A 22,473-nucleotide genomic window follows, 5' to 3' on the forward strand; every position below is an offset into this window, starting at 1 on the left:
CTGCAAAACTAGGATATTTTGAGCATTGGAACAAAAGAATTGCTTGTTTTAAAATTTATTTTCTAACTCAAGGGGCCTCCCGCCCCTTTCAGTCTTAAACTCGAATAAGTGATTTGACAGATAAGGAATTTGGTGTTGCCATGCATTAAATTTGCTTTGACCGGATGTTGTTAAATGTGAATGATTTTGTTTCAGATTAAAGCAGCCAATGTTATAAAAAAGCAGAGGAAAATTAAAAATTTATTTGTCCACATGAGGCCCCTTTCACACGGAGCGGATGCGGATGCGGGTCCGCATACCCTTTCAAACGAGCGCTGAAGATGCGGACGAATCGCCCGCATCTTTAGTTCGAAATTCGTGCATATAAACTGTTTTTTCGCAATTTTTGTAATTATTTTTCTCCTTCACCCCTGATTCAGTACACATAGGCAGCCTAGAGGCATTCTTTGGTGGTTTAATCTAGAGCCACATAGAATATGGGAATAAAGATGTCTTCATTCCGATCCTCACAAGTAGTCGATGGGAGAAAATGTCTTCAAAAATTTTCAAAATATTTTGAAAAAAAAAATCCGTCTTTTCGGAAAAATATGGAAGAAAAATTCCAAAAACATCCAATGTTCGAAAAATCAAATCTAAAAACATCCAAAACATTCGATGTTCCAAAAAAAAGAAAAAAAAATTCAGGAGATATCAAAGAATTTGCAAGTAGTAAAATAGGGGAGGGGTAGAGACTTTCAAAATGCCTGTGCTTAGAAATATGCACATCACAATTCTGTCTTAGGCCGGGATTACACTATAAAAGTTATTTTATAAAACTTGAAAAATGCAACCAATAGGCGGATCAGTTAAGTTCTCTCCAATGTAACAGATGTGTTTATTGGTTACATTTTTCAAGTTTTATAAAATAACTTTCATAAACCTTTTAGAGTGAAATCCCATCCTTAGATTAGTCTCACTTCTGAAATATAAAATTTCATTTTTTCAGTTTATAGACTGAATATCGAGTAAAATAAACTTGTAGGTATCGGGGAACCACCAAAAATATTCAAGTGCTAGGATCTTCAAACGTCTTAATCCGGCCACCGTACGTGGATAATACTGTAATAATAATAAAAATAATTAATTATAGTAATAATTAATAATAATATTAATAATTAATTATAGTAATAATTAATAAAAGTATTTTTTTTAAAGTTTAAAAAAATTAAGCTAAAAAATTTGAAGAAATAACAAATATTTAAAATAATATTTCAGATATTTATATTTTTAAATAATTTTAGAAATTTAAAAAGAAAAAATTAAAATTTTTAAATTAAATTTAAAAGTTAATAAATTATGTAGCTAATTAAATATTCGTAATGAACAGAACGGCTTATAATTTTGGTCCCGTCAGTGGCCGTTGTTGGCAGGTTTCATTGTATAAAATTGTGAAATATGGACAAAAGGCAGTTAAAGATGTTATATCTCCATCTCAGAAGGAAACGGAGGGATAGACGTATGTAGGTACATTATATTAATGAGCAGGGACCATCATATGGTGTTTTTAAGGGTATTCATGGCAAATAATTAAAAAAATTCCGTGAAAAATCACCTTCAAAAAGTAGCCAAAGATGCGAACGAATTCGCTCCGCATCCGCATCGTCTGAATAGCTCCGAATAAACCTATTGTCAAAACTTCTATGTGCGGATGCGGAGCCCGCACTTAGGTTTTGACACATGCGGACGACGTCCGGACCCGCATGAACATTTCCTAGCTGCGGAGATTTTTCGGCTCGTCTGAAAGGCGCAGTATATTCCAATTGTTAAAACTTCTTCCGGACCCGCATCCGCATCCGCTCCGTGTGAAAGGGTCCTGACACGTCTCGCTTAGGCATCGGACTGCACGGTATATGTATAGCTGACGTCGTGGCTCACACAAGGCGGTGTAGGAGCGGACAGGGCTCTGGGGCCTCGTGTTGTTTTGGTTTTGTTTTTCACACCATAAATGCATGGCAAACAGCCATGACTGTTTATTTCACAAACATATGTAGTATTCGATTAAATTGATCAGAGTCGCTCACAGGTGCTGCCACGGAGGGTCTCGCGCTTGAAGGAATCCCGCATATGTGGTGTATATATATATATACATATATATATATATATATATATATAATATATAAAAAAGTTTATAATTTTTTTTACAACAATAGAACAAGGCAGCTATGTTTCAACTAAAAATGAATGATAATTGTTATTCCACAAATAATGCAAAAACTAAATGAGTATTCCCAACTAGGAGCTCCAAAGATCATTTTCTCTTCAGGCGCTGTGTCTGGTAATGTTGGCCCTGGAATTCATCTAATCCTGATGGTCTACTAACATTTTATTTTAGGCTTGAAATCAATATTACTTGTATAATAATGTAGTTATTGTAAACTATAATTAAAATAGATTGATAAATCAACCAATTTTTCAGCTGGTTTTTTACCCTTACTATCTTAGTTTCCAGTTATATTTCCAACCTTCCATAAATTATAAATGCTTCTATATATATATATATATATATATATATATATATATATATATATATATATATATATATATATATATATATTAGGTTTTTCAGTGCCTTTTCGCCTGCCTATTTTGACCATTTTTATCGCCTAAACTTCCGGGTTCTATGAATTACTATGCAACCCCTTGAAGCATGAATGACATATCTGAGTACTACACGTTATTTGGAAACTTTTTCTAATTGGAAGTATACCTCTAGGATCAACGGTTCACCAATAAAATTTCATATCCCGTTAGCTTTGCACCCTGTGCATACATAAACCTAGTCTGTCTCAAAAATTTAGACACGACAGATTTTTTACTGCGCCATGGATACCGTTTGAAATTATGATTTTTTTTTTATAACAATGCAAAAAACCTACTTTCAACTCTGGTCACTGTCCAGGAAAATAAATTTTGGATTTTTTAAATTCAAAATTTTGATTTTGAGAAATAACTGTTTCAAAAGTTCAGAAAAACTTCGGATTATATGCATGTTTCGAAGATTACGTTTATATGGCGTATCACAGACGTGTAGTATAAAAGTGGAAAGCTATCTATCGGATTGGTTTTTAGGGACACAGGACTTTTGAACGATCAAAAAATCGAATTTTTTTTATTATTTTCAAAAACTTTTCAGATCTTCCTGAACATTTTGATACCCCACTTTTTGTTCGACGATGAGCAGTAGAAATCGAGATAGATGGGAATTATATGTGACACGAAATTGAAATTTCACACGTTTAAAGGGACTTCGAGCCACGTGCCTCCATGTTTAACTCATATGTTTCGCGTTTATATTTGTTATAGACTTTTTTTTCTGCTCCTACTACATTAAAAATATCTCATGAGTCTTTTTTCCTTTTTCTTCATTGAGTTGAAGAAAACAACTGTTACTCACACTTTTTTTTGTTTACATATGCTCTTCGTGCACGTGCCTCAGCGAGTCTATCCATCGAGCTTATATTACTGGAAGGACTATGACGTCAGCGGTCTCCGCCTCGGCAGTACTGAGAACGGTGTCCCCCAACATCTTTCGCCGGAAGATCACGTGACTCGGTGCAAACAAACACGATTCCCCCATAGAGATCAATGTTAAAATTGCCGATTTTAGCATAGAAATGCGGAAATTTAGTAAGGTTTTCCGCCGCATTAATAATTGAATTTTTTATTTTCGAAATATTGAGTTCGCTTAGAAGTACTTCTTAAGTCCAGAAAATTGAATATAAAATAATGAGCCAGACCCACTTTTGAGGTGGATATCCATCCAAGAACATTGATTTCAACTTTTTATTTATATGTTTTCGAGCACGAAAATGAAAATTAATGTCTCCGTATTGTCTTATATTATCCACTTGCATGAATCCGTATAGTTTGGGATGTTTTGAAATTAATTATGGGGCCCATATAAATTAAATTCCGCAGCTTTAATCAAGCATTTTTTGAAGCAGAAACACACAGATCGATTCATTTCTATCTCTCTTCAATTTAGATGTGTTCCTTTCATCAGAGTAATTAAAGATAATTCCAGAATTAATGAAAGAGATACTTTCAGCATTGACGAAATTGATAATTTCAAAATTAATGAAAGTAATAGTTCCGAAATTAATGAAAGTAATAGTTCCGAAATTAATGAAAGATTATTGCAAAATAAATGAAAGAAAAAAAATTCTAGTTTTAATGAAACAGATAATTTTAGTTCCAAAATAAATGAAAGAAAAAAAAATTCTAGTTTTAATGAAACAGATAATTTTAGTTCCAAAATAAATGAAAGCGATAATTTCAGCATTAATGAAAGAAAAACTAGTTTTGATGAAACAGATAATTTCAGTTCCAAAATAAATGAAAGCGATAATTTAAGCATTAATGAAAGAAATAATTTCAGAATTAAGTAAAAGGGATAATTCCAAAATTAATGAAAGAAAAATTCTAGCATTCATTAAAGAGATAATTCCAAATCAATGAAAGAAAAATTATAGAATTAATGGAAGAGATCATTCCAAAATCGATGAAAGAGGTAATTTTAGCATTAATGAAGTGATAATTCCAAAATAATTGAAAGCGATAATTCTGATCTAGTATTAATGAAAGATAATTTCAGATTGATGAAAGTGATAATTCCAAAATTAATAAAAGAAAAAATTCTAGAATTAATGAAAGGAAAAATTCTAGAATTAATGAAAGGAAAAATTCTAGAATTAATGAAAGGAAAAATTCTAGAATTAATGAAAGGAAAAATTCTAGAATTAATGAAAGGAAAAATTCTAGAATTAATGAAAGGAAAAATTCTAGAATTAATGAAAGGAAAAATTCTAGAATTAATGAAAGAAATAATTTCAGCATTGATGAAATAAGTGATAATTCCAGAATTAATGAAAGAGATAATTCCAGAATTAATGAAAGAGATAATTCCAGAATTAATGAAAGAGATAATTCCAGAATTAATGAAAGAGATAATTCCAGAATTAATGAAAGATAATTCCAGAATTAATAAGAAATAATTCCAAAATTAATGAGATATAATTTCAGAATGAATGAAAGAAATAATTTTAGCATGAATGAAAGAAATAATTTTAGCATTAATGGAAAAGTGATAATTCCAGAATTAATAAGAGATAATTCCATAATTAATAAGAGATAATTCCAAAATTAATGAGATATAATTTCAGAATGAATGAAAGAAATAATTTCAGCATTAATGAAAGAAATAATTTCAGCATTAATGAAAGAAATAATTTCAGCATTAATGAAAAAAATAATTTCAGCATTAATGAAAAAAATAATTTCAGCATTAATGAAAAAAATAATTTCAGCATTAATGAAAAAAATAATTTCAGCATTAATGAAAGAAACAAATCCAGAATTGATGAGAGCAATTACTCCAGAAGTAATGAAAGAAATAATAATGAAGGAAATAATTTCAGAATTAATGAAGGAAATAATTTCAGAATTAATGAAGGAAATAATTTCAGAATTAATGAAGGAAATAATTTCAGAATTAATGAAGGAAATAATTTCAGAATTAATGAAAGAAATAATAATTTCAGAATTAATGAAAGAAATAATAATGAAGGAAATAATTTCAGAATTAATGAAAGAAATAATAATGAAGGAAATAATTTCAGAATTAATGAAAGAAATAATTCCATAATTAATGAAAGAAATAATAATGAAGGAAATAATTTCAGAATTAATGAAAGAAATAATTCCATAATTAATGAAAGAAATAATTCCAGAATAAATGAAAGAAAATATTCCAGAATTAATGAAAGAAATAATTCCAGAATTAATGAAATGCTTTGTGTTCACCGAGTCACGTGGTTTCCTAACATCAGATGTAGACGACGTCGCAGCGGCTGGATGCTCCCTCCAGTAATATAAGCTCGATGAGTCTATCATGTTTTGTGTTACACTACAATTTAGTTTATAATTGTTTCACAATTTTTTTCATGAGCGGTTATTTGTTAGTGTAATTATTGTTTAGTGAAATTACCCATTAATTAGTCATATTGGGAACATATATAAGTTACATGGACCTAGATTGTGTGCTGTGTGGTGGTGAAGGAAAAATATCAAAGATGTGAAATTGTGTATTGAACATACTAAAAGATTTAGATCAAGTTATGTGCAACAGCAGTTCATATCTTCAGTGAATATTTTCACTGTGATTACAATCTCAACAATGAATATAAAACCATTTTCACATGAATTGGGGAAAAAATTCCATTGAAATATCACTGAAAACAATAGAGGCAATGTAAAATTCATATTCACGTGTAGTGTTGTAGTGTGTAATTTGTTATGAATTCCTGTGTTGTGGTGTTGGGCATCAGAAATAAGTTTACACCTAGTGTGTGAATGAGAAAAAAAAAACAGATTTTCAAAATATTTTTCTTCCAATCATAATAATGTGTTACGCACTTGCATGTCTATGCAATGAGATTTGTTGTTGATGGTTGTCGACAACTTTCACGTATACTTAAATTTTTGCAGACTTTGGACACAGTGCTTATTTTCCAAAAGAAATTGTAATCATGTTTTTTGTATCACCCCACAAAATATATTCATGCTAATGCCTCTACTTGCCATAAAAATGAGAAAAAAAAACAGCATTGACAATTTTTTTTTACAACAAAATCAAAAATCAATGAGTCCTCGATCATTATGTAAACTAATCTTTTTTGTCAGTTTTCTAGGGTTTGTTGTTTTAATTCATCTCAAATATTACTCACAAAACACACTATTAATGCAGACAGCAAAATAAATTTAAGTAAATTTTTGCCTCATTAGTTCTTCAATCTGTGGCATTTTGCAACTTTCTGTGTGTCGAGGGTTTGAAGCGGCAGGAAACTCAGAGCATTAAAATGGCATGTTAAAGTATGAAAACATGATGGCAATGCTAAAAACTGATTATATTATTGAACATTGAGGTTATTCTCATGAATCTGTATGTGGTACTGTGTTTGAGAAAAACAATTTCATAAAAATTCATACTTCGCAATTTTGAACGCGTTTTTCTCAAAACATCAATTTTTGTCGTTGCGCGCATGATATCTCATGAACTATGTTTTCTATTTCCATGAAATTTGTCTGGTATGTGTTCCTCACCTAGGCGCATAAAATGAACTAGAATGGTAGACATCCATCAAAATTTAATTTTTTTATTAAAATTTAAATTTTAAAAATTTCATAAAATTTGAAATTTTTGAATTTCTGAATTTTTTTAAATACTTCCACTTTATATATTCTAAAGATCCTAGTTCATTGCATTAAACAAACATTTTAGGATGCAAAACAATTTTTTTTATGCAGAAATTCAAATTTAGGCAGATGAAATTGCACGCGCAGTGGTGGTGTGTATGTTAATTTTTTTTAAAAATTTCAACTTTTGCTTGTAAACAAAAACATATTTTACAAATTTGATGCATGCACATCAAATTACGCATACTTTAAATGTGACCCTCAAAAAATTTGAAGAAATTGGACAAATCACGAATTTTTAATGAATTTTTAAATATCTTACATTTTTCTGCATATTTCTCGACTTTCACTGGTCCCGTGTCCCCTTAAAAATAGAATGCCTAAAGGTCTGGACACACATATCCGCACCGTGCCCGACACGTGCGTCGGCCGAGTGTAGGTCATCACACGGTCAAAGAATAATTCTTTGCTAAGTAATGCAGCCGTCAACACATATCCGCACCGTAGCCGAGCACCGTCACCAACTAGTTTATTTTATATTTTTACGGTGACGGTGCGGTCTCGTGAGAGAGAGAGAGAGCAGATTTTTTTTATAAAAGAGGAGAGAGAGCTCATTTATTTCATGTCGCTTCTCAATTTTCATCGATTGCTGAATTATTAATTCCATTTATTTCTTGATTTTAATCAATTTCTGCATTATTACTTTTATTAATTCTGAATTTTCAATAGTTCTGGAATTATTTCTTCCGTTAATTCTAAATTTTAATCTATTCCGAAATTATTTCTTTCATTAATTCTGAATTTTCATTGGTACTGAAATAATTTCTTTCAATTATTTTTAGTCCATCGATTCTAAAGTTTTCCTTAATTTTTGTGTTAATTCACATTTGTAGAGTTATTATTTTTTTTTGTATGGGGGTATTTCTTAGCGTTCGTGTATATTCAGTATGCCGATTCCCTCTTCCCACAAAATATATGAAATCTTGTTAAAGAGAGGGGGTGTCCTAAACATTTTTCGTGCCCCGAAATTGTTTAGACGCACCTGGCCTCGCTTCTGTGGTACTAGCGTAATATGTAGAAAACATATGGATAAACATTTTCACAACTTTGATGGGAAAACAAAGTTTAAAATTATGTGTCACATAGCATATAACGAAATTTTGCCGGGGAGATTTTTGTTAAAATAATAATGTAAACTTGGAAAACTAACTGGGTTTAATTTCCGATGCTCTATAAATCAATCATTGTTTTGGTTTTAACATAAATTATATATATAAATAGAAAACGGTTCGAAAATTTTTGGGGTTTTTCTTATGGGAAAATATAGGAGACATTTTAAATTTGGTACTCGCATCAGATGCAACATGTTAAGCCATAAATGCTTAACCCATGTCCTGTGCTCCAAATGCGGCCCTCGGAAGCATTCGATATGGCCCGTGACAACAAAAAACAAAACAAGGCTTTCGAGTGGTCTCAAGCACATTTCAAAATCACTTGAGCGACTAACGGCACACCTCCAGTTCACTTAAGTGGATCATGATACATTTGCAGATTATCCTATTTGAGTGGTTAGTGGCACATTTCCAGATCTCTCGAGTGGCCCGCGCACGCGCTCTCGAGTGGTTACGCTTGCAGATCACTTAAGCGGCACGTGCCACTTCTTTTTAGATAATTTTGGAGGATCGAGACTCATTTCTGGATAACTTAAGAAGCCCGCGAAATATTTCAAAACAATGAAGTGGCCCACACCTTCCAAAAAGTCGAGCACCTTTGTGCTAAATATCTGACAAAGGTGTTTCAGCGACTGGGCCTTTGGCAATGAGTGCTTTAAATTACTATCGAATACTGGTGAGGCTTTATCATTGAATCAAGCCCCGGCAAACTAAACACCCCAATTGTTATTGATTTTAATATCCACTTGCCATCTGCAGAGCAGCCAATTTTCAGTTTAGAAGATTCCGCGAACACACACACACACAGAGAGTAAAAGATATGCTCGCTCTTTCGTACAATATGCTCCTACTGAGCTGAGATACACTTCTCCGAGGTGTTATCGGAATTTGACACCACCTGCCCCTACAGATGATTATATTTATGATGGCCGTTGACTCTGAATAAAAAAAACGAGTGTGTAGGTGAGGAAGAGAGTACCGTTCTCCCCCACAGATTGTTTTAATTTCTATATGACTCTTTTTTTCTCTCTCCCCTTTTATCACTCCGTAAATAATCTCCTCTCTCCAAACTATAAACAAGAATGCATATAGTCAAACTAAGCAAATGGCCGTCTTTTTATTTTCAGCTGCATTAAATAGATCCTATCCTTTTTTGCGGGTTTGTCACATACAAAAAATCTATCGGAGATCAATCCAAAATAAAAAAATTATATACATGTATAGATTATTTACAGAAATGTTTAGAACAATTAATTATTGTTAATTTACGCTAGGGTTATTATATCCAAATCACTCTTGTTAATTAATTTACTGAACATTTTGATTACACCGAACCGGCTGCGTTAAAGACTTGAAGCAATCGACACAGCTTCGTAGTCAGCATACGGCAGCGACACGGGCAACACACGGAAAGGTGTGGTCTGAAGAGGAACGAGCCGAGCCACGGCCAACTGACGCCCGAGCTACGGTCCTGGCACGGTGCGGATATGTGTGTCCAGACCTGTAGTCGTCGCATATTTTGTACAATGAAATCCTTCCACTACTTCATTTGATCATTAGAACCTTTCAGCTAGAGATCAATATGAAAGGGACTTTCTTAAGTTGGTGCTCGATAATTTTTTGTATCGGCATGCATCACAAGTCACTAGGAGTGGTGTGTACTACTATTTTGTATTTAGTTCTCACTAGCTCCGAGGATCTTGTTTAACATGTTTCGGTGGGGGACGAGTTTTGTTTCAGGAATCATCGTGTAGTTTTCTTCAAATAAGGTTGATTTACAAAAGACTGGTTCCTTGTTTTCGGAGAACTGACTAATGTTTTCAGAGAAAGTTAGCAGAAGTTTTCCAAGATCGGTTAAAATTAGTTGGGGTGGTAAGTCAATGGGAAGAATTTAGTACGAGGCTATTTCTGTTTTTCACAATGTTATTCCCTTTGTTCGAATAAAGCAAGTTTGTACATCGCGCCCCCTATGGTTCAGGGACAACCTACGTAACCTTTATCTTGAAAAGAAAACAGCATTCAGAGAATATAAAAGTAGACAAGGTGACCTGTCATTGTTTACTGATAAAAGAAGGGCGTTGAAGAAAGCGACAAGGGATAGTAAAAATGAAGTTGAATCTAGGTTGTCAGATAACATTGGCTCCGACCCAAAATCATTTTTAGGTACGCCAATAATGGATGTAAGGAGACAGTTGCCCCCCTTCCCTCTCGATAGGAGGATCGAGGGTAGAGAGCAATGTAGGTGTGTGTAGTGCTTTCAATGACTTTTTCGCGCCGGTTTTTAACAGAGAATGCGATATTCAATATACTGGTTAGGGTGAATCGAAATGTTTATAAAAGAATCGGGTTGGGGTGCAAAAGTTGTCTTTTAAGCATACTAGCATGAATGCAAAATTTCTTCCGGTGCCCCAAGACATTTAAATATTTGCCAAAAATTAATTTTTATGCAAATTTTGAATAAAAAATAAAAAATGAGTAAAATACTCGATTTCACGGGGAAAATAGTATAGGCAGAGAATGAAAAATCATTTATTGTTTATTAAATTATTATTGTATAAAATTATTTAGTATAGTAAAAGTTGGAAGCCATGTTAAAAGTTGGAAGGAAGGGTGAAAATCTTCATGCCATACCCAAGCAGTTGAAAGATGCATTCGCCTAGTGTCTGAGGCGTCGGAAAGTGCGTGTAGAGAAAGAAGAGACATGACTTCATATTGAATGGGATAAAATCAATAAGCCATATCAAAACATTTTAATATCAAAAAGCATTACAACATTTAGAAATATGTAAATCTTCAAATTGATACAACTAAAAAAGCCATTATATGAGTTCAACTTTTATAAGTTTTATGATTTATTGCTTTTAATTTTTAAATTTTTATTTCATGTATTATATTATAAAATTATTATTATTTATAAGTTTATACTTTAATACCTGAATACTCTGCAAAATTCATAAACATTTTTGATTAATTTACAATTTTTAATACATTTTCATAAAAGTGTGAATTTTTAACTATTTCTGGGGCGCTTGACCAGAAGATATGAATGGATTTCAATAAAAAAAAAGTATGCAGACTAATATGCCTATGACAGAACTTTCCCACCTCACGTCAAAAGTAATTTCAAAATGCTTTTTTTTTTATAAATTTTGATAAAAATGTAAATTTTTAACTAGTTTTGGGACACTTGGGCATCAGAAGATATGAGTGGATTTCAATAAAAAAAATTATGCAACATATATATATATATATCCAACACAACTTTCACACCCCACGCCATAAGTAATTTCGAAAAAATTCTTTTTTTATGAATTTTTATCATAATGTCAGTTTTTAACTATTTTTGGAGCACCGGAAGATATGAATTGATTTCATTAAAAAAAATTATGCAAACTAATACACCCAAGACACAACTTTCCCACCCCAAGCCAAAAGTAATTTCGAAAAAAAAAATTTCCTATACTTTTCGACCCACCCGAATACGGGTGTTGCATGGATTAATAAAATCCTCAACGATATTCAAGTGGAAGATGTGGAGGTCATAAATCTTCTAAAAAATGTATGTGTGAGCATAGCACCAGGACAAGATCATATCTATCCTGGGGTCTTCAAAGAATGTGCTAATGAATTGATGGGGCCAGTCGCGCAGATTTACAGGAGTAGTGTTGCTGATGGTATCGTCCCAAGGGATTGGAAGTTTGCTAATGTTGTTTCGATATTTAAAAAGGGCAGTAGAGAGGTTGTGTCCAATTATCGTGCAGTGAGTATGACGAGCTCCCACTCGAAAACTTTGGAAATTATTGTCAAAAAGCAATTGGTGAAGTGGCTAGATGAAAACAGTGTATTGTTGGATAATAAGCATGGGTTCAAGAAAGGGAAGTCATGTGTAACTAACCTGCTTTGCTTCTATGATCAAGTGACTGAGGCTTTGGGCAAGGGCAAAAATGTTAATGTTGCTTACCTTGATTTCCAGAAGGCATTCGATTAGGCACAACACGGCAAACAGTATAAGCGTTTACATGAGATTGGGATTGAGGGCAACTTGCTGAATTGGATAGAATCATGGTTAAGAAATTGGTTCACAACGGGTTATGGTAGACGGGGAACTCTGATTGCAGAGGCGTCAGAAGTGGAGTTCCTGAAGAAAGTGTCCTTGGCCCTATACTTTTTACACTTTTGATAAACTCAATCAGGGTATCGATGGGATTGCTAGCAAATTCGCAGATGACGGGAAGCTAATGGGGGTAGTTGGTAATCAAAGCGTTAATGAGTTGCTACGAAGCTATTTTCTGTTTTTGCACGACGTTATTCCCTTTGTTTGAAAAAAAAAACGTGTTTGTATATCGCGCCCCCTATGATTCACGGATAGCGTACGTAACGGATTGGAGGCAATTTGCTAAATTAGATAGAATCGGGGTTCAGACATAGATCACTACGGGTTATGGTTAACGGGAAATTCTCTGATTGGACAGATGTCACTAGTGGAGTTCCTCAAGGAAGTGTCCTTGGTCCCATACTTTTTTCACTTTTATCGATAAACTCGTTAGGATTATTAGCAAATTCGCAGATGACGTGAGGCTGATAGGGGGTAGTTGGGAAACAAAGCGATCGGGAGTTGTTGCAGACCCACTTCAACAGGATTGGAACATGGGCAAATGAATAGAGCATGATGTATAGCGTTGACAAGTGCATGGTCGCTCATTTTGGTTCGAACAAGCCACGTTTCTCTTATGAGTTGAATGGTGTCGCTATCCCGGATGCAACTAGGGTCACCAATTTGGGAATTCTTATTTACGAGCGGCTTTGGTTTTCTCAACAATGTTCAGCGGTGGTAAAAAAAAACGAATAGAATGCTCGGTTTTATTTTCAAAAAGTGTCTTCGCGTTCTTCCCCTAAAGTCATTCTGCTTTTCCAAGGCTTAGTTCGTCCTGGACTGGACTGTGCTGTGAGGTTTTGGAGACCATACCTATGGAGGAACATAGACTTGGTTGAAGGGGTGCAGAGAAGACTCTTTGGCACATGCTGCTTGAGTCATGAAGAGAGACTTCATTTTTTCAATATGTTTACATTGGACGAACGCACATGACGGGGAGATATGATCGAAGTGTTCAAAAAATTTTCAACACGATGGATGGGATGAACTATGAATTATTAGTACACCGTCAATCGACGGCTTTTACAAAGGGACGCCAGTATCGATTGGCAAGAGACAATTCTAAGTTATGGTGTCACAGGGAATTTTGTCTAATAAGGCTGTTAATAAATGGAATGGCTTACCCCCGGAGGTAGTAAATTCTAACACAATTGACACGTTTAAAAAGAAATACGTTAATTATGTTGGGGTATATTGAGAAGCTATCCATACTTAAAATAAGACAACCATAAATACATTTTATGGGCATTGTATAATATTTTATCATGTATATATACAGGGTGGTAACTATCGACCGCCCAATGATTACACACGTGATTCCTTGTGAAAAACTAATATAGAAAGGTGTTTTCCGTTTTTTGATCTGATCCATAATTAGAGTTATAACGCTTTAAAAATTAATGACGTCACTTAAAAATCCGGCCGAATTCACCAAATATATAAATTGGCGTTTTAGACAATGCTAAAAATGTATTAACCCTGCTATACAGAAAACGAAAGATATATAAATACCAGTTTTTTTTCCCTCGCACTTTTCAGCAGAGAGAAAAAAATTTCACAAGTCAGAACAGGTTGTTTGCATCTCACAAAGTTAGTTTCACAGAGGTTATAGATAAGCCTTAGTCGTTTTATTTTATTCTCCAGAAAGTACTGCGTCTAATTATTTATTGTTATAATTTCTAATTTGATGGCATTCAGCACACAAGGATATTGTGACATGCACCTTATATTAGGTGAGTGCCACGGATCAGCCTTGCAAGCAGCAAGGTTATACAGTCAACGGTATCCAGGGCGAAAGCACCCAGACCATAAACTTGCTTTGCGACTGGACCGCCAATTGCGCGATTCAGGGTGTGTATTACCACAACCAAACGTAGACGCTTGGCCAGTATCGTCCGTAAGAACACCGGCTTTCGAAGATAACGTGTTGTCGTTGGTTGAATCGGATCCAACGACCAGCAGTCGAGCGATCGCACGAGAATTAAATTCAAGTCACGTAACGGTCTTAAACATTTTGCACGATGAGTTTTTGCATCCGTATCATTACACACGGGTGCAAGCACTTTAATCAGAAGATTATCCACGAAGGAAAGAATTTTGTCAATGGCTGCTCCAACAGCATTTCAATGACAGCACTTTCCTAAATTGGATTCTATGGAATGACGAAGCAACATTTACTCGTGCAGGTTTCTTTAACAGCCATAACAGCCATATCTGGGAATTTTCAAATCCCTATGCAACACGTCCAAATGCTCGCCAGGTTCGTTGGGGAATTAATGTTTGGTGCGGCATTATAAACAACAATCTTCTGGGACCATATCTGCTTCCACAACGTCAGATTGCTGAAAACTACCTCGTTTTCTTGAGAGATCGCTTCCCAGATTTCCTTGACAACCTTCCCTTGGCTATCTTGCAAAATCTTTGGCTGCAGCATGATGGGGCACCTGCCCGTTACGTATCGAATGTCCGTGAGTGGGCAAATCAAGAATACCCAAATTGGTGGATTGGCCGCGGTGGCCCAATACAGTGGCCTGCTAGATCCCCTGACCTAAACCCTTTCGATTTTTTTATGGGGCCATCTTAAAGTACATGTGTATAAGCATACGCTTGACTCGCAAGAAGACCTCGTAGCTGCCTTACATGCGACAGTGACACCGTCCATGCTGGAGCGGGTTCAGCTCTCCATCCCACGCCGTGCTTCTTCATGTATCTCAATGGATGGAGCACATTTCGAGCACTTACTAATGTAAGATGCAATCTTCCTTTTAGCCACTGTGGTGGTTGAGTGATCATAGTGACGGACTCGCATCACGAAGTCCCGGGTTCAAACCCCACCGTCGCCACAGTGGTGGTCGGCTGTAGTAAGTTTTCTGTGGTTCCCAACTTCGAGGTGCGAATACGAGCTGATCTCCCGTTAAAAAGTCTCGCAAAAGATAGCAACAGACCTAAAATTGTACAAATATTCAATCATTACACAGAATTGAAACGTCAGACACAACACGCTAGATACTCAATCAGACTGTCAGGCACACATACTCACATTCCCGGCAGAACTCACACTCGGTAGTAAATTGGCCATAGCGATAGATCGAAGTTTTGTTCGGTTTGAGAGAAACTTCCTCTTACCAAATTGACCTTAAAAAATGTTGAGAGTGATAAAATTATTCTTCAAATTTTCGAATAATACTGGCTCTAATAACTACCATAAAACTAAACGTTTGGGAATTAAACGTTGTGATTAAAATATCAAAATTTTAGGCCCGAAAATAAAACATTTTCATGTTTCCAAGGGAATTTGAGTGGTTTTAGGTTATATTAGGGCGGCTGATTTCAAAAGTGCTGATCGTTTCGGTATGTTACAGACTCTGCCATGAAGCTGGTCTGGAAGAGACCTCGGCCACGGGATAGGTCCAGTTTCAAAGTTCTGGCGTTCATTCATTGATGGTTTCGGGACAGTATCAATATTTCAACGTAGTCTGCAGCCACTAATGTTTACGTAGAAATTTTTCTTTCCAATTTTTATTCCCTTTCCTATTTTATTCAACACATTATCACATTTATATCATCACCAGACATCAGTGATCCTTACGTATTGATATTAAGTTTAGTGGGCGTGGTAGCCCAGGTCAATAAGATACTCGCCTAAAAGTACCAAAGGATATTTAGAGGTGTCGCGAGTTCGATATTCGGTTCGTTCTCGTCAGAAACTTTCCTGACGCAGGGATACAAGCGAAACGGTGACATGACCACAGAAAAAGATTGCTACCGCAGGGAGTCCCACATCGAGGGTTTGGCGCACCAACCTCTAGGTGATTATAAAACAAAGGCTACCGTTCGGAATCGGCAATAACTTGCCCGGTCTAATTAGTCCTCGTATGAAAAATATGACCGTGGTGCGACAAAAATGATAAAATGATGATTAAGTTTATAAATGATTCGCACATATAGTACAGTTCCAATGTGACTTGCATGCTGGCTTATGGCCTGAGTGGATCGAGAGCTCGCTGTTGGGAGAGGGGGATTTAAAAATAAGATAATGTTATCTTATGATATAAAAAATATAAATAAAATGAACTAGTCACTGTGAATAGGGTGACCATACCTCCTTCATTTTGTCCCGTATTTTCCGGAATAGTCTCGTTATTTCTTTTTTTTTCTCCGTCCCGAACTTTCTTTTTAAATATGTAGTGGTTTTTCCTATTTTTTAGTCAGTTTTCTTGAATTTGTCAATGGATTTTGATTGAATGCAATATTATCATATAGAAGTTCTGAACATTTCATGAATTATCACATTTTGCTTCGCCCCCCCCCCCCCTATAGATACGCGTTTTGCTTATGGTATTACCATCGAAATTCAACTTTCATTCACTCAAAAACTAGAGCCGATCTGGTAAAACCAATGTCAGATTCAGAATCAGTGCTCCAAACACACCCTAAAATCACTGAAATATCCTTGAGAAAAAGAATCAGAGTTTAATAGTGTGAATCAACAGAAGAATTCGAAACCAAAAATTAATTTTGAATACGTCAATTCGTAACGTAATAAGTTTGATTAAAGTTTCTGATTGAATCGTTATTATTTTACTGTTTCCACTAAGTCATACCTTCGTCAAGCTATCATTTTTACAACCCTAGTTGAAGCTTTTTACAAGTAACAGTTTCAATGAAAGTTCAAAAAAAACCAAAAAAAAAAAACTTCCGTTTTATTTATCAACATTGTAATCTGATTAAAACAACGACGTAAAATAATGATCGCGCAGTAAACACGTACGCACTGTATACACCTTCCCTCAGAAAATTAGATTTCATAGTTAAGGTGAAAAAATTTCACATTTTGGCAAAAAAGTGTTGATTTGGCTAAAAAAATTTTCAAACAGATCTCATTTGGCTAACATGGTAAAAATCGTGGGATAAAATTGCCAATATAGAAAACGAAGCTGACACGTAAGCGATACGTAATAGCAAGGTTATAGTATCACACTACATGGAGAGAAAAAGTGCCAATCGTGAAGGAAGAAGGCCGAACTTGGCTTCTAATGCAATTGAATATTTCAGTTCATTTTTGAGAAGTGACAACCCGCTGCTGGCGGAGAAATGCACTTTGGTTCGGTGTTTGGTATATAACTGACCGTTAGAAAAATGACACGTCACAAAATTTTAAAAGCTTATAATTCATTTAATATTCGTCCCATCGAAAAACGGAAAAAAAAAACACTTTTCAATATTAGTTTTTCACAAGGAATCACGTGTGTAATTATTGGGCGGTCGATAGTTACCACCCTGTATATATTGTTTGTAATTTTTGCGATTTCATTTTTAATTGGGTAGCTCTCTGTTTTAGTAATATATAACATCCATACTTGTTATGGGTATCATTTTCTCAGCCATCTTATATTAGAAAGCAAAAATAATGGATTATACTGGGTTTTTTTGTCTGATAGGGTTTTCAACCTGCTTAACCCTTACAGCGGTAATCCCGAGATATCCCATCAAACTTGATCTGCTTTATTTCGGTCACCTCGAAATATCTCGGGTTCTTAACACCCTTTCATTTCGATTGTAGCAGTTATAATGCGGATCAGGAAAATTTTAAAAACAGCTCAAAGGATTAATGAAATAATATATATATAATTTCATATGTATATATATAAGTTACATTTTCTTTCTGATTTAATCCAAATGCGGTTAAGCTTCATCAATTTGACAATTATAACTGCTCGCGAAGCGAAACCCTGCTGATTCACAAATAATCCAATACATTCGCATTGCGGTAAGCCGCTACATTTCTTATTAACTTTTTTATTTATATTTATAAAGGGGCTAAGGGATCATGACAAAGTAAAAGCGAAATCATATCTATGATACATCATATCTGTAGCAATTTTACTTTTTAAAATTAAAGAAACCTACGTTTCTAAGTGCAATATTCACTGAGATATTCGGATTCGAAAAACAAAGGAAAGTTTAGAAAACTGCTCTATATCCAGAAAAAAACGTTTTACCTGCATTTAACGGTCTGTACAGACTATTAATGGGGGTAACGGTACCTCCATGTCGGGGTCTGTATAAAATGTTTCTTTTAAACCGAAAAATAAAAATTTAGAGACATTAATGTTTGACGAAAGTAGGGCCGGGCTTAGGAATTTCGTGGCATGTGCGAAAAATATTTTTGCGGCCCCTCCAAAAACGTTTTATACAGTCGCTCCCCAACATTTTTTTTTTTACAACAACAAATTTTCCGACTTACGCACATAAATCTTGAAAGAGAAAAAATTATTAAGAAGAGAGAACTCATTTTATTACTATTTTTTTCATTATTTCAGGAGCGCGTTGATAGTTGAGATCATAATCCATATAGCCTGGAAGTTTAGGCACTAAAAATGGCCAAAATAGGTACTAAAAAAAAAGACATTTATAACTAACTTATGGAAGGAAGGAAAAATAACTAAAAACTAAGGTATTAAGGGTCCAAAAACTAGCTGAAAAATTGGTTGCACTCAATCTGTCAACTATTTCAATTACAGTTTATGATAACTGCATCATTATCCAAGTTAAATTGATTTCAAGCTCAAAATAAAGTATTTGAGATCCCTCAGGTCAATTCCAGGGCCATTAACAGACGCAGAGCCCGAAGAGAAATGATCTGTGAAGCTCTTTTGAATTGCAATTAATTCCCGTTTATTTGATACATTATTTGGAATAATCACTATCGTTTCTATAGTTAAAACATAACTACCTTGTTCTATTGTTGCAAACAAAATTTTTTTTTTATTCCCACATATGCAGGCGAATCCTGAAGGCGATTCTGGTCATTTTAATCGAATACCAAAAATATGTACGTAAAATAAACAGCCATGGTTGTTTGCAGTGCATTTATGGTGTAAAAACAAATTCAAATCCAGAGGCGGCTCGAGTTCATCGGCCGCCTGAGTGCAAAGCTTCATGTGCCGCCTAAAAATGCTCTAGACTAGGGTACTCTGGGATATACCTGATATTTGTTATTCGTCCAAAACCACAAACAATCTTTACCCAACAAAATACCATTGACCATACGTCCCACTTTTAAAGAAATTATTATTTTCTTTTCGGCCCAGAATCATTTTATTTCATCGTTCCATTATTGGAGATAACTTTTCCCACATTGCATCTCGTATATTAATAAGCTGTCATATTCGTCTTCCTTTTAAGGTAGAATTTCTCTATTAATCGAAAATCTTCAACATCATAGAATTGAACTTCGTTATCGTCAAAATACCTACTCTGAAAATTTCATGGCAGAAACTAGGGAAGTGAGAGGGATTTCTGGTTTTCCAGGCCCTGTACAAATGAGAATCCGAATTATTTCGTTGCTTTTACTTGACCGCTCCCGAAAAATTATTGGGTGAGGGCACCAAAATGCGTACTTGCCCTGTGTGAATCCGTGTCTATCCGTGTTTCTGATGTTACGGCCCTAGGCCAATATACCTCCTACATAGCTTATACTTAATATATCGGAGTCCAGGCACTGCCAGTTTTCCTCAGCATCTTCGTTGTCAAGGTATGGCTCAAAAAAGAGTGACAGTGCGTGGTATTTTGTAAATTTTATCATAACGAAAATTTAAAAACTTATGTGTCTAAACAAAAGTCCAACCCTTACAACGGGCCGTCCGGGGTGCACTGCATCCGTTGCACCAGCCGCATCTGATCAAAACAACATGCTTCCCCCCCCCCCAGAGCTCTATCTTCTCCTACTCTGCCTTAGTTGAGTCATGACGGCAACTGATGAGGGGTCATTCAAGTATTATGTCAGCATCGATGGGGGGAGGGAATTTCCGATTTGCTGACTTTTGATAAGAGGGGGAGGGGGTTTAGATAATGCTTACGTCATCAACCACCCTTTATGAAACTATGAAATATTTTTAATGGCATCTTACTCGGTGCGCCGAAAACGAGAAAAACCATTCAATAGTTTGTGGGCACTTGGAGTAACATCCCCCCCCCCTATTGATAAGTGACCTACAGAGTCACTTTAGTGATCTCTTATCGTTTAATCTAATCGGATATCTCTAATCATTTAATCTAATCGGATATCTCTAATCGTTTAATCTAATCGGATCCAAGTAATCTGGAAATGTGTCCAGGCTGCTTAAGTGCTCTGGAACTGTGCCACGCATCACTCAAGTGATCCGTAATTATATGCCGTGATCACTTAAATAATGTGAGAATGTGCCGCGGGTAATTTGAGTGATGGTAATTTGAGTTGACTGGGGGCCACTTAAGAGCTCTAAAACAACGTCACGTCACTTAAGGGATCTCTAAATGTGTCACGGATCGTTTAAGTGTTCTGGAACTGTGTCACGGGTTACTCAAGTGATCTTTGAATGTGAAAGTGATCTTTGAGGCCTACTTCAGTGATCTGAAAATGTGCCGAGGGCCGCTTAAATGCTATGGAATTGTACCACGGGACACTTAAGCGATCTGTAAATGTGCCGCTTAGTTCATTTTTACAAAATTAGGTTTGAGGAGGGCAGGCCGCATCAATTAACCCCCAGGGCCATATTTGGTCCACGGGCCAAGGGCCTTTATGTGATTTATCATTATATGGCTTAGAAGGTGGGATAAATTTTGAGTTCATAGCCATCAAATAACATTGAAATGAACAGAAATTGATTATAATAACATATAAAGGTATTTTCTTCCGAAATTTCAATTAAAACTAAATACATTTTTGATCATCGGAGGGGGGGGATATGAGCCTTCCTATGCCCCCCCCCCCCACTGTGTACGTCTCTGATCCCACCAATATGCGTTAGGATTCAGAGGAGCAGACCTAATGACGAAATTGGCTGACAAGGGGGAGGGGGTCAAAAATGGCTAAAAAGTTGCTATACTTCTACTTGAACGGCCCCTGACCTCTTGGAAGTCAGCTATATACACTGATGAAATAAATTAAGAGAATTTGCATATTTTATCGAATTTCATGAAAAGAACTGAACTGAATGTAAAACCACCGCTTCTAGACAAAAATGCAAATCTTGTACGTCAAATACGTAAGCGTACACGTGTGTGTAGGCGGAGCCAGTAGAGAAACAGGCTTTATAAGCGCGCGTAAGTTAAGACGCATTTCGTTCGCTAGCACACCTCGGCGAATTTCTTGGTGTTATTTTGCAGCAATCGGTTAATTTCAAATTGTAACAGTAAAAATGAGTAACCACCAACGTTTAGATGATGGAATGAGTTGGCGAATTGTGGGGAGGCTAGAAGCAGGCCAATCTCAAGTACAGATTTGTAGAGAGTTCAATTTAACGCCCAGCGTCGTGTGTAACTTATGGAAACAGTTCCAGGATACCGGATCCATCGAGAGGAAGTCTGGGCAAGGTCGTCCAAGAGCCACGACGGCCAGAGAAGATCGCCATTTGTCGATTATAGCTAGGCGTAACAAGAGTGCTACAGCTTCTCAGCTCTCTCGTGACTTGTATGCAGCCACAGGAACCCGTGTATCAAGGGTGACTGTTTCCAAAAGACTTCATGAGAGAGGGTTGTTTGCAAGAAGACCTGCTGTTTGCGTCCCGCTCACTTCTACGGACAGGAGAATCCGTTTATCATGGTGCAGAGAGCATAGAGATTGGAGTATGGATCAATGGGCGACCGTTCTCTTCACTGATGAGTCCCGGTTCAGCCTAAGCACCGATTCTCGCCGTACGTTCATATGGAGAGAACCAGGAACCGTTGAATTGTACCTACCCTCCAATGTCCGCGAAATCGGCCATTGTGGCGGAGGAGGTTTATTGGTCTAGGCAGGCATCATGTTGGATGGCCGCACACCTATCCATGTCTTTGAAAGAGGCACTGTGACTGGTGTGAGGTATAGGGATGAGGTCTTGGAGCCCTATGTTCGCCTTTTCAGGGGTGCAGTTGGCCCTGAGTTCATTTTAA

General features: G+C 35.7%; 1 protein-coding gene across 4 annotated transcripts in view; it reads right to left on the reverse strand.

The window, feature by feature from the left end:
* The window catches only part of LOC149080464 (NGFI-A-binding protein 1-like), a 567,589-nt gene that overhangs the window by 318,662 nt on the left and 226,454 nt on the right, over nt 1-22,473 (reverse strand). The window lies entirely within an intron of this gene.

This window comes from Pholcus phalangioides, unplaced genomic scaffold (assembly GCF_987345545.1).
Source record: "Pholcus phalangioides strain wild (caught in Gottingen) unplaced genomic scaffold, Ppha-v1.0 ptg000011l_1, whole genome shotgun sequence".
Lineage (NCBI taxonomy): Eukaryota > Metazoa > Arthropoda > Arachnida > Araneae > Pholcidae > Pholcus > Pholcus phalangioides.